The sequence below is a fragment of the Felis catus genome, chromosome B4 (assembly GCF_018350175.1).
Source record: "Felis catus isolate Fca126 chromosome B4, F.catus_Fca126_mat1.0, whole genome shotgun sequence".
Lineage (NCBI taxonomy): Eukaryota > Metazoa > Chordata > Mammalia > Carnivora > Felidae > Felis > Felis catus.
In genome coordinates this window covers 58,267,173-58,284,524 of record NC_058374.1, presented here as the reverse complement: position 1 = coordinate 58,284,524, position 17,352 = coordinate 58,267,173, and the positions used below count along the sequence as shown (strand labels likewise).

General features: G+C 42.5%; 1 protein-coding gene and 1 long non-coding RNA gene across 2 annotated transcripts in view; one reads left to right on the top strand and one right to left on the bottom strand.

The window, feature by feature from the left end:
- Positions 1–17,352, top strand: part of BCAT1 (branched chain amino acid transaminase 1) — a 107,151-nt gene that overhangs the window by 15,420 nt on the left and 74,379 nt on the right. The window lies entirely within an intron of this gene.
- Positions 8,444–9,338, bottom strand: LOC109501495. The gene is made up of 3 exons (XR_002159598.2): positions 9,107–9,338; positions 8,924–8,996; positions 8,444–8,485 (listed from the first exon to the last, which is right to left on the bottom strand). It is a non-coding gene; the product is annotated as an uncharacterized LOC109501495 (long non-coding RNA).

Below are 17,352 nucleotides of genomic sequence, written 5' to 3'. Positions count from 1 at the left end.
ACCCCTCCCCAACACCCATTTTTATGTTTGTTTTTTTTTTGGTGGAGGAATTTACCTTTCTTTCTTTCTTTCTTTAAAATTTTTTTTAACACTTATTTATTTTTGAGACAGAGAGAGAGACACACAGCATGAACGGGGGAGGGGCAGAGAGAGAGGGAGACACAGAATCGGAAGTAGGCTCCAGGCCCTGAGCCATCAGCCCAGAACCTGACGTGGGGCTCGAACTTGCGGACCGCGAGATCGTGACCTGAGCTGAAGTCGGACGCTTAACCGACTGAGCCACCCAGGCGCCCCGGAATTTACCTTTGATGTTAGTAGGCTTTCTTGAAATATCTGGTGACTTGTAGCAATCTATCTAGGCATTAAGAAGCCTATAGAGAAGTTCTGCCAGGCTCCTTCTCTGGGTGTTTCGGTTAGATGACCACATGGAAGTGACTAGGCTGTTTCACTGGAGCACTCCCAGATAATCTTAACTCTAGGTATGTTCTCAGGATATTATGTAGTTTTTGCAAGAAGAATCATCCAATTTGCAAAGGACTTCCTGCCAGTGTTCTACAGGCCCACCAGGGGTAGGGGACTACGAATTTCATCATTAAGTGGGTTTTCACTTAATCCCCTAAAAACAGTGTTTAGATTCCCTCAGACCTGGATCTTTTGTGCTCATTTCTTCCATTTCCTGCTGGAATCTGGAAGGGGTAGTTACACTGTGGTGCTAGGTGGGTGTAGAGACACAGAGGTAGGTGTGTGTGAACCTTCTATGGGTGAGACAGGATGTCAAATGAGATGGTGGCCTCCACTGAGGCTCTAGTGCTAAGCACAGAGGGAAAAGTACCTCCATGTTCCAAACAGACATGTTTGGTGTACCCAAAGAACTTTCTGAACAACAGCAAAACCAATTATGCAGCAAAACCAATTTCTTAACTTACCTCTAATTTATATTTAAGAGAAGGCTAGAGATTGAGCAGGCAAGGCAGAAGAGGCAAATTTGGGGAGAAAAAATTATTGGCCAAGCAAGGTGTGTTTGCCATTTCCCCTTCTTTATTTACCCCAGAGGAGGGAGGGGGTGATATTCTCATCTCTCCAACAGAATACTTACCAAACACTCTGTGAGGAGATTTGTGGGTTCCTTTGCCTTAAGGGTCTGGAGTGGAGCCTAGAGGCTCTTGAGAGCACTTGATGTGCGTTCCCTGGCCTATTGGTGTGGTATATACTGAGATTTGACTCCTGGAACAGTCAAGGCTGGCTGATACTGCCTGTGGTGGGAGAGTCAAGAAAGGGTGTTTGTCAACACCATGAGCTATGTGGACTTTGAGGAAAGGTGCCATATTGGAATCACCTAGATGGAACCCTGTCCAAGAAGGCTGCTTGCTGGGGCAAGGAGAGCCCAGCTATTGGAGGCTCTGTAGGGCATAATGCCAGAGCCAGAGCTGAAGGAGCATCATTAGTGAGGCAGAGCATGCATCCTTGCAGTAGGGAGCTGCAGGGCAGAGGCCTTCTTTGGTGGTGGGGATAAGGGAAGAAGGGTATGTGAAGAATCCATAAATGCTCTGTGATGCACACACACACACACACACACATATATATATATATATATATATATATATATATACGCGCACGCACACACACACACACACCACATCTTTATCCATAATTTGGCTATTGTCGATAGTCCTGCTATAAATATTAGGGTGTTTTGAAGAGTTCAGGCCAGTTGTTTTGTAGGGTGTCCCACATTCTAGATTTTGCTAGTTACTGCTTTATTAGATTGAGATTGAACCTCCTGGTAAGAGGTAAGAATACCACCAAGGTAAGATTGTATACTCCTCATTGCCTCACATCAGGAGACACACAGTGTTTGTTGGTACCTCCATTAGTCATGTTAAATTTGGTCATTTGGTGAAAGTGATGCCCAGCATCTCTCTCCCTTGTAAAGGGGCATTCCCCTCCTCCCCTTTTAATTAATACGTAATTAGTGCATGATACTTTGAGACTGTGTAAATACCCCAGTCTGCAACAACTTTTCATTTGATGACCTTAGTATCCTGTAACTGGTCTAATTCTATCATTCTCAGCATCAATCAGCTGACATTCTGATATAAAGAAGAGGTTTCCCTTTCTCTCCCTTCTCTCTCATTATAATTTGTTATTGTTATTTTCTTACAAGTTATTAAGAATTACTCACAATATTTTCAATAAATTGATGACAATTTGTGGTCTCCTCCATCTAGAAAAGAGGAAATGAGAAAGTAAGTTACCAATACACTTGCTTGAAATTGTCTAGTGCTCGAATCATGCCATCATACAGACTAAAAAGCTACCCGTGCAAAATCAACTTGGATTTTGTTTGTTTTGTAATAAGATCTGACAGCAGCTGAGTAAAAATTAAACAAATTGATCAGGATCGTCACTGATTACAGAAAAAGATGGGGACTACCCACACTACTTTCTACTGTAATATTCATTAAGTGCCCCCATGTAGTCTGAAGGCCTGGGTTCTAGTGTCAGCTCTGCCTCATTCTGGGCCTTTTATTCTGGTCAAGGCAGCCTTCCTGATACCCATGTTATGTTTCTAAAGTGAACATAAGAAATATACTTGAATCCTTCATGTCTCCTTCCCTCAAAGACAGCTCCTCTCTTCTGCATCTCCATGGTTAATCAAGGCCTCTCAGTCCATTCCCATGCAGAAGAGAGTTAACGAAGCAGGCCTGAGAATGCCAGTCTTGGAGATGTCTGTTTGCAGGGTTGGCCCTTGGCTGTTGTCTAGGAACTTGGATTTTGAGAGCATTCCCACAATTCCCCGATAAGGGTTCACTGTGCCTAAACTATTTGTACAAACAATGTGGTTTTTACGAACATCTGCTTTCCTTCCGGGAGTGTGAAATTTTGGTATGTGCTAGGTAGAAGGTGCTTACATGACCAGCCCCCAGTAAAGACCTTGAGCACCGAGTCTCAAATGTGTTTCCCTGGGAGACAGCACTTCACATGTGTTTGTGGTAGAGCCCCTCCCTAAGGAATGCAGTGAAAACCTCAAGACAAGGGAAGGCAACCTGGCTATGTGCGTGTGCACAACATTCGTCATGACTCCGTAACATAGAGCGCCTCTTCAGATTGTATGTTACTGTAGACTGGAGACAAAGGAGCCAAAACTGTACAAAAGGCCACCAACCCCTGTTGCACTCAGGGCTCAGCCTTTTGGGGTCTTTGTCCACTGAGCCCGTGCTGGCACGAATAAAGCTGCTTCATGGAAAGAAAAGCCTCAGTGTCCCCACCCTCTTTGTGTGAGTCGCTGCTGCCTGTTGTCTCAACTTGTTGCTGGAGGAATGAGGAGTGTTCTGTGTGATTCCCCTGGAAGAGGACTCTTGGACAGTTGTGCCTGGCTTCCTCTGAACTTTGTCCCACGTGCCTTTACCCTTTGCTGATTTTTGCCCGGTGTCCTTTTTTATCCTGTAATAATTCATAGCCGTGAGCACTGGATCCTGTGAGTCATCTTAGCAAATCATCAAACCTCTTCCAATTTTCGCATCTGTAAAATAGGGTTTATAATAATAATAATAATAATATCTACCTTATAGTGTTGTGAGGATAAAATGTGTGTGGAACTAAGGGCCTGATGAAGGGTGCATCTGATAGAGGGTGGTTGTTATTATGGAGTATGTTCACTGTTCCCATAGAGCACATCTTGTGTTCATGTGTGTATGCTCATATCTTTTCGTCAGGTAGCACTGTTATATCTATTCAAGTAAATTAACTCTCAAATCTTTGATGACTCATCTGATGGGAACACCAGGTTCACATGCCAGTTTATAAGGGTTCCTGGTTCTTTCACTCAAACATACATGTGTGTTCACCACCTAACAACTATCATAAAATAATTTGGGACTTGTTTTGTCGTCTGAATGTGTCCTCCCCAAAATCACATGTTGAATCTTAACCCCCCAAGGGAATGGCATTAGGAGGTGGGGCCTCTGGGAGGTGACTAATCCTTCAGGACTGGGATTACTGCTGTATCAAAGAGGCTCTAGACCGATCCCTTGCCCCTTCGTCATGTGAGGACAATGAGGAGTCTGTAACTCAAAAGAGGGCCCTACCCAGCCATGCTGGCACTGCGATTCTGGATTTCCAGATTCTAGAACTGTGAGAAGGAAATTTCTGTCATTTATAAGCTTTCCAGTCTGCGGTATTCTGTTATAGTAGTCCGAATGGACTAAGACAGTTTTCCCTTTTTTCTTCTTCTCTTTTATTCATGCTTTCCTTTGTCGTGTGCCTGGTAATCTGTAAACGCAAACCATATATTCTAATGGCAGAAAGTTACAGAAGTGGGGAGGGGGCATGGAGTGGATTTAGAGAGGAACTTTGAAGTTTCTCAAGTTGTGACTAGTGGGAACTATTAAAAGAAAATGTTCCAAGGATACATCATAAATCCACGTCCTCTAAAAACTTCTTACAAAGTCGGCTGCCTTGAGATGGAGGGAATGCTGCTGAATGTCTCATTAAATAATACAAAGGTCTCCAAGGTATTTGGTATCTCTTAGGATCAAGAAAGCAAAGCACTGAGGATGCCTCCTGACTGGTATGTAACATGCCTCAACACCACAAGCACCACACTATCAAAGCTGACTTTCAGGAAGAGTACAAATCAGGCTCATTAAAGGCAGAATCCCAGAGGATATTGACTTTTGGCTCTGTGGCTCCAGATTTAGAGCAGTCTCACATTCAGAGTCCTGTATCCTGGAGAACTGTCCATTCGTGCTATTTACATATGTAAAACATGATGGGGCGAGACTGGAGGCTTTGGATCCAAATCGGCTGTCCCTCCCTGGTCTGCCATCTGGGCAGTGCACTTTCTGCAGACTGCAGAATTGCTACCGCTCCCTGTCTGCTCCTGTTTTCTGTTCAGGCCCCAGGAAGCTGGAATAACTCCCCAGAGGGCATCCATCTTCCAGTTCCTCTTGCTCCAACCCATTCTATACATTCTTGGGAGACTGATATCACCTGTAGCCTTTTTTTAAATTTATTTATTTTGAGAGAGAGCGTGTGTGCATGTGTGTGTGCCCGAGTGTGGGAAAGGCAGAAAGAGAGGGAGAGAATCCCAAGCATGCTCCTCACTATCGGCACAGAGCCCTATGTGGGGCTGGAACTCACAAGCCATGAGATCATGACCTGAGCAGATAGCAAGAGTCAGATGCTTAATCGACTAAGCCACCAGGTGCCCTACCTGTAACTTCTTGAATCAAGTGCCTTAAAAATGTTCCCCATTGCCCATAGAATAAACTAGTGGCATACATATTCCTTAATAATCCTTGCCCTGCCTCCCCAAATCATTTCTCGTTAGTCTTCTTTATCTTATACTTCCCCCAACTTCCTGTGACTAAACCTTACTTACTTTTTACTGCTATCTGCTTTAAAGAGTTGTATGGTGATGATGAATTGCAATTTAGATCTGTTATAGGATATTTTATTTGATCTGACATAATTTATGACCAATAGGCTATTTTTCTGATGATTTGAAGTAGCTGGAATCACCACGGCAGAAAACACCACGTAAACATAAAACACACAGGTATGCTAACACTTCTAAAACTGTCTTGTTTTATGGCAGAAGATAGACTGGTTGAGAGAAATGCAGTTCTTTACTGTTGAGCCTATTTTTACCCAATAGATGATTGCATTATTTTAAAGTCATAAGATCTGCTTTTATTTTGTAAATGAATCCCATTCAAATGCCCAAAGCGAATTGCTATTTAAAAGCTGTTTGTAGGGGCTCCTGGGTGGCTCAGTGAGTTAGGCCGTCCCACTTCACCTCAGGTCTTGATCTCCTGAGTTTGAGTCCCTGGTCAGTCTCTGTGCTGACAGCTCAGAGCCTGGAGCCTGCTTCAGATTCTGTGTCTCCCTCTCTCTGCTCAGTCCCCATTTGGACTCTGTTTCTTTCTCTCTCTCAAAAATAAAGAAAACATTAAGAAAAAATAAAAGCCATCTGTGGCAAAACTTTAGCATATCAGAGACCCTATGATACATCTGTTTTGTAAATTGAGACTGTCATCTATTGGGCTTACTTACAGTGGGAAAAAATGTTTGCCACCATCATTGGTGAGAAAGACCTTCCATACCATTTTTTTTTTTAAAGTAGAGAAATAAGTTAACCAGACTTTTTGAGGAAGCAAGTTTTAACTCACTTGAGGACTGCACCAAATCCAAACAGTAAAGGATCTCCAGCAGAAAATTGCTCCAGTAATCTGAGGAAAGGCTAAAAAACATTGTGGACCTCCTAGTACAACGGTAGAAGTTCTGGCCACGTGGAGTGGTCTAAGGCCATGTGTTCCTTAGATGCTTAGGGAGCATCTAAGGCCAAACCACTTTTTCTCAGCCAGGCAGCAGGGTTCTAAGGAAGCCACGCAGCAAGGTTCGGTTTTAGAGAAGTGAAGTATCTGTGGATCCTTTCTTCACTCTAAAATGATAAATAATTCCAGTTTCACAGATGCCAAAATTTCTCTAAAAACCTTCAGATTCAATGTGAATCTTCACTGTAATAATTATAACCAGCATAAATTGAGAATTCACTGGTGCCAGCGTGGGCTTTTGTGAATGTCTCATTTGGTCCTCATGAAAACTCTGTTACTTAAAGCATTTCACAAATGGGGAAAGTGAGATACAGAGAGATGCGATAACTAGATTAAGCTTGCAAAACTATGAAGTCTGGCAATGTCACTCTACAGTCTATGTGCTTCACTGCTATATTTATTATAGGGTCTCTTTAGAACCTTGATAACCTTATATTAAAACGAAGAAATGACTGTGACATATTCTGTTCAATGGTTTACAAAATGCTCTCACTTACGTATTTCATTTTTACCTCTATAGGGAAGGTAGCTGAACTTCAGAGATATTAATGTGAGGTTTAGAGATATTAGCTGATATGTCAAGGTCACATATGAACTAGACAATGAGCTAGAGCTTGAAACAAAATCTTGTAATGGACTCAGAACTCATGTCTTAATAAGATTCAGAAAAAAGTTCTAAAGGGAGTATCCAGAAATTAGAGGACATAAGCAAAATACCTTGTAAGTGATGAAGGCAGTTTTAGTGCGTAAGCTTCAATATATCGATGACACAGAGCTTGAACAAGTGAGCACATTGAAAATCTATTTTTGATTCTTTTATGCCTGACACAATACAGTTTATACAGGTGTCTGTTTTCTTGCTCTCTTGCTCTCCCTCTTTCCCCTTTGTGTGTGTGTGTGTGTGATTGAGAGAGAGAGAGAGAGAGAGAAACATATCAGCTCGTCTATCAATTTTTTTCTTACCGTAATAAGTTTAGCCAACATCCATCATATTAATTTTTACCTTAAACAAAAACATGGTGGATTTATACATTCCAAAAATTTATTCAGAAAATATTTTTTGAGGTTCGTACGTTAGCCTGGATGTATACTAAGGCCCAGAAATCCAAAAGAAAATGAAGTCACTGCCCGACAGGCAGAGACTGCTGTACAAACAAGCAAGGCAGTAATCAAGTGTCATAACTGCTCTAGTAAACGTAAGGCTAACCCCGTGTCTCCAGCCTGCAGAACTTATACCCCTAGGGATGCAAGATGACTTTCTGCAGCGGTACACGGGACACACGAGTGTTAGGAAGTCAACCAAATTCAAGGCTCCTAACCTTTCTGTAAGTCTTTCCTAAGCCCTGCCAAGGAGGAAGCATCTTGCCAGTTCTCTTTGCCACCTCCCGTTACAAAACGGCCCTTCTCCTGCTCTACAAAAGAAAGGCTTCTCTTTCATTCACTCCAAATTGTCCAGCAAGCCACCAGAGCATAAAGAAATGGATGGCTGGGATTATCACGTCAGCAAAACCTTCTCTAATCAAGTCACCATAAATCCACTGCCAGGCTTCAGGTCTGTGTCACTGCTGTTTCTCCCCACTGGGGGTGAAGGATGGCATCAGAAACCGGAAGTTTGGTGTGTGTTGCCATAGTCCACATTCAGACTATGTTAAAGATGGAAGCAGCAGGAGCAATGACAAATTTTGTTTAAAGATCTTGCCTCTTCCATCCCCTAATTCTGGTCTGTGAATCATCAGGGCGGGAGAGAAACACTGAAGAGGGGTGGGTCCTTGTTTCATCCGGGTGAGGGACACATGGAATGCTTCCCTGCCTTATCTCTCCATATTAAAATCAGAGTATTTGAAGTTTATAAGAAGACCAGGAATGACAAACACGAGGCATGCCCCTTCTCACCAGGAGAAAGCTTGGTAGACTCACTCTTCCCATCTGTGTCTCTGTTGTGTACTTGGCATCTTCTCAAAGAGAGGGGTTCAGGGGCGGCTGGGTGGCTCGGTTGAGCGTCCGACTTCGGCTCAGGTCATGATCTCACAGTTCGTGAGTTCGAGCCCCGCGTCGGGCTCTGTGCTGACAGCTCAGAGCCTGAGCCTGCTTCACATTCTGTGTCTCCTTCTCTCTCTGCCCCTTCCCTGCTCATGCTGTGTCTCTCTCTGTCTCAAAAATAAATAAACATTAAAAAAAAAAAAAAGAGGGGTTCAGTGTCCTGTTTACTTCTGATAGGGAATGACATATCTTAGAGCAAGAGGGACATATCCAGAGTAAGTAGGATTTTATATTTTCTTGAGCATGTATTACACTCACAGGAAAGGCATTTTCATTAACATTTTCCAAGAGGCTACTCTATTCCAAAATACCACATTTTCCTTTATGTTTATCTTTTGCTCAGTGTTAAGCACCAACCACTTCTCATGTTTTTCCTATTTATCACATAATTAAAACTAGTTTATCTTAGTGGTAATATATTGTGGATTTTACTGTAAATAATGCACTTAACAATCACGAATAAAACTTAACACATCCGGGTTGTGGCCCAGTGCCTTTTCTTTTTGCGGTTAATTTCCTCCAAGTAGATTAACCTGGAATCTTACCAATTTATCTTAGCAACTCCTTAGGTACTAGTGTAAAACAAAATGTTCTCTCATCCAATCAGGATATAATACTCTGGATTAAAACAAAAACAAAAACAAGGCTCATTTAATTAGGATTAATTTCTCTCTCCCAGAAGTTGATATATGCTTCTATTTTGGTAAAAAGCAAAATTAGAAACTTACTCGTTTCCAGACATGAAATGAAATTTCTAGTCTAGATTCTGTCTGGAATCTTGTCTGTTTCTCTGTCCTGTCGCTTCTCTGTAGAGTACTGCTGGGTGACCTAGAGGTTGGGCGTGCTGAGAGTTTCTTCTGTGGACCAAGGGAAATGGGAAGTGCAAATGAGGGGGAGGGAAAGGTCAGGAAGTGAGAGATTAAAGAAAGAATCCTGACAGGCAGGTCCACAATGTGCAGAACCCCGGCACACAGACTGAACTCAGGAATCTGCCCTTGGAGCCCCATGGTTTCCAAGCTGAGTGTGTGCCCCAGAGACCCCTGGGGTGTCCGAAGCATTGATTGTGTGTGTGTGTTCTTTAATATGCAGAAAAAATTACTCGTATTTAACTTGCAGGGGTCGACATGGGCACCCTCTGCTCAGTCTGTGCACCAGATGATCGTGCTGTCACAAACTTTCCTTGGGGAGAGGGAGTGCGGCCACTGCCCCAAGGGGCCACCTGCATTTGCCCTCTTTCAGCAGGTTGTGAGTGTGGCAATTTATGCGAGCCTGGTTAAGGAGATTTACAGATTACGCCAGCCAGTGTTAATTGATAATCCTTGCAAAAGGGACAACGGCCTTAAAAGATTTCTGCAAACAAAACAAACACAAACAAAAAATTTAAAATCATAGAATCAGAATAAAGAAAATATTGGTAATATAAACACAAGGATATAACAAAAATAAGACAACTAATATTTTGTCAACGCTTATTACAAGCTCTCCATTATCCATATTCCAAGATAAAAATATCAATGATTTAATCAGAACTGACAAGCGGTGGGCCACAACCCCACCGTTGATGACACCTTCTTGGTATCATCAAGAAGACTTTACAAGGCATTTATGTCTACTATCATTAATGATTACTTGGGTCTTGTGTATATTGGGGCCTTTAGTCAAGGATGGTATAAGAAAACAACCATAATTCATCAGATATTTTCAAAAAATATGAATTTTTAATGATTATCTCATCTTTTTTTTTTTAACGTTTATTTTTGAGAGAAAGAGATAGAACGTGACGGGGAGAGAGGGACCGAGAGAGAGGGAGACACAGAATCAGAAGCAGGCTCCAGGCTCAGAGCTGTCAGCACAGGGCCCAACTCAGGGCTTGAACTCACAGACTGTGAGATCATGACCTGAGCTGAAGTCAGACGCTTAACTGACTGAACTACCCAGGTGCCCTGATTATCTCATCTGTTTTACTCCTATTTGTGTGTATGAGTTATTATATATCAGGTTATTTTCATGATAACTAAACAAACATGTTAGGCTTGCATGCTGCTTTGGTTAAACATATATATTTCTATATAACCAACCCACCCAAAACTTTGTGGCTTAAAACAGCAAGGTACTATTGTCTCTCATGGTCTGTTGGTTGTCTGGACTCAGCAGGGTAGTTGTTTTTTTTTAATTTTTTTTTGTAATGTTTATTTATTTTTGAGAGATACAGAGACAGAATGGGAGTGGGTTAGGGGCAGAGAGAGAGGGAGACACAGAATCTGAAGCAGGCTCCAGGCTCTGAGCTGTCAGCACAGAGCCCGATGCGGGTCTCAAACTCACAAACCGCAAGATCATGACCTGAGCCGAAGTCGGACACTTAACCAACTGAGCCACCCAGGTGCCCCTCAGCAGGGTAGTTTTAACGTGGGGTTTCTCCTGTGGTTTCAGTCAGTCTTCTGGGAGCTGTATGGTGTGGATGTACAAGATAGACACTCACAGTTGATGCTGGATGTCGTCAGGGAGTTCATCTGGGTTGTTGACAAGTGAGCCTGCACATGGCCTCTCCATGGGCTTTGGGCTTTCTACAGCATGGTGTCTGGGTTCCAAATGGGGGAGACCCCATGCCTTCCAAGAGGAAGGAAGCAGGAGCTTCTGGGCCTGTTAAAGTATGCCCCTAAAATTGGAACAGTGTTACTTCTACATTTGTGCCATATTCTATTGGTCAAAATAGTCACAGGGCCTACCCAGATTCAAAAGCGCGGGGAAAATAAATCACCTCGTGATGGGGTTGGAACAGAAGAGCATATTATGGCCATCATTGAAAACTACAGTCGGCCAGCCACATATGCTAAAACTTTTCCTTATGGGGCGCATAGTCAAAAAATTTGAATCCACTGGAAGGACTCAGAATGGTAGGTAAGATCACATACCTTGTCACAGTGACTTGACCTATAGCCTCGATCTTGGGGAATTTAGCTAACATCTCTGACAATGGAGAAGATAGGATCTGTGGGGTGCAGTGGGGCTACTTTCGAGTATTAGATAAGAAGATGTGCACCAAAGTACCCACAGTATCATAACTGGCTGGATCGGTAGCAGATATGCTTATGGTTTTGAGTTGGGGAGGGGCTGGTGTAGACACTTTATAGAGCAAGCACTCTGATGACAGCTTGGGGATGTATCAGATAGAGGAGAAGGTGGAAGATCAAGGATGGGGCCAAGGAGACCAACAGGGGGACCGTCACCAGGTAAGGAGCATTGAGGAAGGAGAGACGCAGTTGGAGAAACATGCATACACAAGTCCTAGTGTGAATTGGTGACATACTGAATGGGGTGAGAAAGGAAAGGGAACATCTAGAGGTATGCTTTTGTGATTGATCTTTTGTACATGGTAAGCAAATTTTGCTAAGAATCCGTCCCCATAAAATCATCAAGTCCTAATGGAGCATTGTGTGAAAGTCCTTTTATTCTGTAAATCAATTCATTTTATTGGTAAAAATATTATTGCTCAAGATAGAAAACATGACATTAAAGGTGCTATGATCATTTAATTTGAAATAAAGTTAGTTAACTGTTACGAGTTGAATTGAGTCCCCCCAAAAAGATATGTTGAAATCCTGAACTCCAATACCTGTGAATGTGATCTTATTTGAAGATGGGGGACTTTGCAGATGTAATCAAGTTAGAATGAGGTGAAACTGAATTAAGAGGGGCCTTAGTCCAATATGAATTGTGTCTTTAGGAGGAAAATAGAGACACCTGTAATCACCCCCTTCAGAGACTCTGCTGTAGCTGTAAGCCAAGGGACACCTGGAGTTACCAGCAGCTGGAAGAGAGGCAAAGGATTTTCCACTGCAGGGTTTTTTTGTTTTGTTTTGTTTTGTTTTGTTTTGTTTTGTTTTGTTTTGTTTTGTTTTGTTTAATATATGAAATTTATTGTCAAATTGGTTTGTTTGTTTTGTTTTTAATGTTTGTTTTTTTATTTATTTTTGAGAGTGTGAGAGCACAAGCAGAGAGACAGAGACATAATCTGAAGCAGGCTCCAGGCTCTGAGCTGTCAGCACAGAGCCCAATGCGGGGCTTGAACTCACAAACTGTGAGTCATGACCTGAGCCAAACAACTGAGCTGCCCAGGCGTCCCTCCACTGCAGGTTTAGCATGTGTCGCCCATACCTAGCCTCTAGAACTGCAAGACAGTTTCTGTGGTTTTAAGCCAGCCAGTTTATGATACTTTGTTACAACAGCCCTAGGAAACAGATATAGTAACTATATATGTACTACAAAGAATTATTCATTTTATTTGATTAAGGGGTTTGGCATTGAATAAACCCAACTAATTCTTTTGTCAAGATTTCTTTCTGGTTCACTGAACCAGTTCTCTGGTTTCCAGAGACCGGAGATGGGGCTTTCTCAGGGCGCCTCATCTGTCTGTGCCTTCCCAAAGGCAAGCAGAAAGCATGTAAATAATATGTATGCAGTTTGTTTTATGAGCCAAACAGCCTTATTTTTAAACTGTTTATTATTAAAAAAAGAGAAACACTTGAAAAGCTAACTAGATATTTTTAAGGTTTTCGCCCATATAATATTGTTCTGATCATTAATATAGATAATCCAAGGGCAACTACTTACAAGTGAAGAACAATCATTTTTTTAAAGTTAAAAAATAGAAACGTAACAATAGCTAACATTTATTGAGCAAGATGCTAAATACTGCTGAGTCCTTTGTACATATCTTCATGCTGAATCTCATCACTGCCTTAATTTTTACTCTGATTTTATTTTATTTTTTAATGTTTATTTTATTTTTGAGAGAAAGAGAGAACATGGGAGAGGGACAGAGAGAGAATCCCAAGCAGTCCCTGCACTGTCAGAGCAGAGCCTGAGGTGGGGCTTGAACCCTGAATCGTGAGATCATGACCTGAGCCAAAATTAAGAGTCAGGTGCTCAACTGACTGCCAGGTGCCGCCCCTACTCTGATTTTAAAGGTGAAACTCAAAACAGGCTAGTAATTTGCCAAAGGTCATAGAGCTAATAAGTGATAGAGCCAGGATACCAACCTTCCGCTATGAGCAAACATATGACAATGCCCAAACCTGCACTGAGACCAGAGCCACATGGCGTATTAAGATATAAATAAAAATTAGGCAAAATTAAAAATTCAGTTCCTTAGGTACACTAACCACATTTGGATGCTCAGTAGTCTCATGTGGCCTGGTGCAGGTACAGGACATTTCCATCCTTGTAGAAAGTTCTATTGGAAAGCACTGGTCCAATCCCTTAATAGAATACATTGAAAACCCCTGTTATGACTGGTTAAGGGAAGAGAAGGAACAGGAAAGAGGAAAAGGAAAGAGAAAGATTTAGGGTGAGGGACAGCCTTTTGGTGAAGAAAGAAACCTACATCTAGGGGAAGAGTGGGTTTCTGAGGACATTTTTAGTCTGTTATCTTGTGAACTTTAGCAGTGAAAATTCCGAAGCATGTTAAATATATACTTTTTAAAAATCAGAGAGTTACAATTTAATGGATAGTTAAATCTCAACCTTGTGCCTGGCATTGGGTGAGGGGGAACAAACAGGCACAATTTACCATCACAGAAATTAGAGCAGCATGAATCAAATAATTCCAATAAAGTATGGCAGTTATTTTGAAACGGAAAGAATTCTATGAAAAAAAAAATAGCAGAGGGGCCTATGGCAGCCTTGATAGGGTTCAGAGGTGTCTCCCTGAGGACGGAGTGCCCCATAAACTGATAAAGGGGGATGAGAGAGCCAGCCAATGACAGGGGCGTGTTTCAGGCAGACGGCCAGCTGTGAGAAGGCCCCATGCCCAAAAGAAGGACTGAAATAGTTAAATGTGTGGCTGGAGAGAGGGAGAGTAGGGAACGGACAGCCAGAGAGTCAGGAGCAGGGGTCATAATTTGGGATGGGTGGAAGAGCTGGCTAAAATACCTTGCCACAGGGGCACCAGGTGGCTCAGTCAGTTGAGCCTCTGATTTCAGTTCAGGTCATGATCTCGCGGTTCTTTCTTTTTTTTTTTTTAATTTTTTTTTTTTTTAACATTTATTTATTTTTGAGACAGAGAGAGACAGAGCATGAACAGGGGAGGGGCAGAGAGAGAGGGAGACACAGAATCTGAAACAGGCTCCAGGCTCTGAGCCGTCAGCACAGAGCCCGACGCGGGGCTCGAACTCACAGACCGTGAGATCATGACCTGAGCCGAAGTCGGCCGCTTAACCGACTGAGCCACGCAGGCGCCCCATCGCGGTTCTTGAGTTTGATCCCCAGATCGGGTTTGCTGCTGTCGGCCCAGAGCCCACTTCGGATCCTCTCTCCCCCTCTCTCTCTTCCCCTCCCTCATTCACACACACTCTCTCTCTCTCTCTTAAAAATAAATTAAATAAATAAATAAATAAATAAATAAATAAATAAATATTTTGTCACCAGGATGATGTAAAGTTTGAGGATTTTATTGGCCAAGAAGAGATACGTTCAGATTTGCATTTTGAGACGATTTCTCTGGTTGCCATGCTAAGAATGGCTTAAGGGGAAGCAAGGCTGAAGATATAGAGGCTACTTGGAAGCTATTTGGTACCAGGATGGCAATAATATGGCTGGAGAAATGGCGACTGTCAGGATATTTGGAGGTAGAATGTATAGACGTTGCTGATCACTTGGCTGTGCTTGAAGGATGACCCTGATGTTTCTCGGTAGGGCAGCTGCATGGAGTAGGGGTCAGTAGCCTACAGCCTGCAGGCCAAATCCGCTGTGTCCTGTTTTTGAAAATACAGTTTTACGGGAACCCAGCCTTGACTGTTCTTTTACATATTATCTGTGGCTGCTTTTGCCATACATTGACAGATCGGAGTAATTTTTTTTTCAAATTTTTTTTAATGTTTATTTTTGAGAGAGAGAGAGAGAGACAGACAGAGCATGAACGGGGGAGGGTCAGAGAGAGAGAGGGAGACACAGAATCTGAAGCAGGCTCCAGGCTCTGAACCATCAGCACAGAGCCTGACGTGGGGCTCGAACTCGTCAACCGCGAGATCATGACCTGTGCCGAAGTCGGAGGCTCAACCGACTGAGCCACCCAGGCGCCCTGAGATTGGAGTAATTTAGCAAAGACCACATGGTCCTCAAAACATAAAATATTTACTATCTGGCCCTTTCAGAGAATGTTTGCCAAAGGAGATAAATGATCATTACCTTCATTTATTGAGGAATTAGCACTTACCAGACAAGGTTCTAAGTAGTTTACATATGGTACATGTTACGATGGTCCATCCCATTTGGCAGACATGAAGTGTTGCCGTTGTCCCATTTTACAGAGGCACAGATGTGACATTCTCATTCACTCCCGTAGCTTCAGTGACCACCTGCATGCCACTGACTCCTCAGGTGTCTACTTCGAAACCAGACCTCTCGTTTGAGCCTCTGTTAGACAGGCATATGTCTACCAGCCAGTCTCAGAGACCAAAAACTCAGCATGCCCCAAACCAGACTCCTGCTGGTTCATCTTTCAGTGTTCCATTTTTCTTAGCGAATATCACCAACAAGAAGAGCAAGCCAGAAACCAGGGAGCCCTTCTTGTCACCTGTCTCTCCCCATTCTTTCTCTTGTCCACTCTGTATGGAGATTGCAGAAATCTGGCAGCTTCTCTCCAGCTGTATCACCTACCACCTGCCAGATCCAACTTATTAATAGGTCAGCACTTATGTGGGTTCTATAATAGCTTTCTCATAAATCCATTTCTTCAGCCACACCCTCCTCCAGTCTCCAAACTGCAGCCACAGTGCACTTCAGTCCTGTCAACCTCCACCCCTGTTCCCTATCTAATCCTACCCTTTGGATGGTTTTTCTTGTTCTTAGGATTCCATGAGTTCTTTCGTTGTGTTTTTGTGTTGTTTCATTGTTTTTGAGTTACTGTCCAGATAACAGGAGTGCAAAATAATTCTTGTCAATGCACATGCAAATAAGTTCTGAAGGTCAGGATTCAATTAATGTATCTCCCCTATTGTGGAAGAAGCTGGTTTTATGTCCATTTGCAAATTCATGTCACTATTCCTGACCCGGAAGTGTGTCTGTTCTTTCAACAAGTTTTAACATCTGCCTGGTAACTTCATTATAGTTACATAGACTGTAATATAAATTCATTTTATATGTATATGGCAGTCATACTTTTGCCTTTATCAGGGAAATTATCCTTTAACTCTCTTAAAAGGCACTGCGTGGTTGGCTGTCTGCCAGCCCTCCCAGTCTCACCCTCGACCAAGTTCCCTGCTTGTCTCCACTCCAGCCCTGTCTCTCTTGTCTTTTGTAAGTGCCACATTTCTTCCCTTCTCAGAGATGTTTTTCCCTGGAACTCACTTTCATCTCAGATGTTTTTCATTCTCTCTTATAGTAAATACTTTTATCCCCTAGGTCTCTAGTTAAGGGTCCCTTGCTGGAAAGCCCTTCCAGACATTTCTGGTAAAACACAGGTAGCACTTGTTACTTTTGCTTTTTTACATTTGTAGGATTAGTTGCTGCTTTTTAGCACAAGTACCATTTTTCTATGTGGCTAAAGGCAATGCATGATAATGCGATGGAAGTCTGCTCACAATACATCCCCAGCACCTAGCCCAGTTCCTTCACGAATGTTACATACACAATAATAAGTATTTTAGACAGATTTTTGGTGTAAGTACTCACTGCTCAGGAGAGAGGTGGACTGAAAAAATACATATTTGGGAGCCATCAGCATATAGGTTCAGCTACAAAAATGCACAGGAAGCAAACCATTGGGTTAAATGAAATGAAGGCTGTTAGGAGCCTTGTTCAGGTGGAATAATAGGACAGGAGTCAAACTGTAGCCACTTGAAGTGGGAGGAGATAGAAGCAGTTAATACAGTTTGCCCTTGCACAAATGTTGGCTCTGACGAGCCAAAAGGTATAGGTAGCACTGTGATAATTGTTCAGTAACTTCATTCTTGCAGTATATGTTCTCTTGATGGAA